The sequence below is a fragment of the Propithecus coquereli genome, unplaced genomic scaffold (genome assembly GCF_000956105.1).
Source record: "Propithecus coquereli isolate 6110/MARCELLA unplaced genomic scaffold, Pcoq_1.0 Scaffold196, whole genome shotgun sequence".
Lineage (NCBI taxonomy): Eukaryota > Metazoa > Chordata > Mammalia > Primates > Indriidae > Propithecus > Propithecus coquereli.
The window spans coordinates 1,110,923-1,111,413 of record NW_012144522.1 but is presented as its reverse complement, the minus strand read 5'-3'; positions in this window follow the sequence as shown (position 1 = coordinate 1,111,413).

The window sequence follows — 491 nt, the reverse complement described above, 5'->3', positions numbered from 1 at the left end:
GGAGGGAAGAAACAGAGGAAGACAGAGAGAGGTGCGGAGGGGAGAGAGGAGGGAGTGGGTGCCCTCCCTAAAAAAAAAGACTGTTGTCAGTAAGTGGACAGGTAGATGGGTGGATAAACAGATGACAGATGCAACCCCAGGGGGAAAGAAAGGATCCCCCCAAAATAGGGGTTTCAAACGGTCAGAAGCTTTTTTTCCCATCACACATGGAAGAGTGCCGGCTGCTTCTCAACATCATTTCTTAGCTACAGTGCAGCCCAGTGTATTCATGTGTTTTCTAGAACCGTTTGCTCTGTGTGTCTAACGCCGCAGTCCCTCACTTATTCAGGGGAAACAAAGCTAATCTCTGGAATTGTGCCCTGGTAGTTTTAGTGTTTTGCCTTTCTCATCTAAGTCCCCAGCATTTCTCACACACCTAATGTCCTTGATAAGTTTCCAGTTTTTTTCTCATCAACATTATTTATTTATTTATTTTGAGACAGAGTCTCACT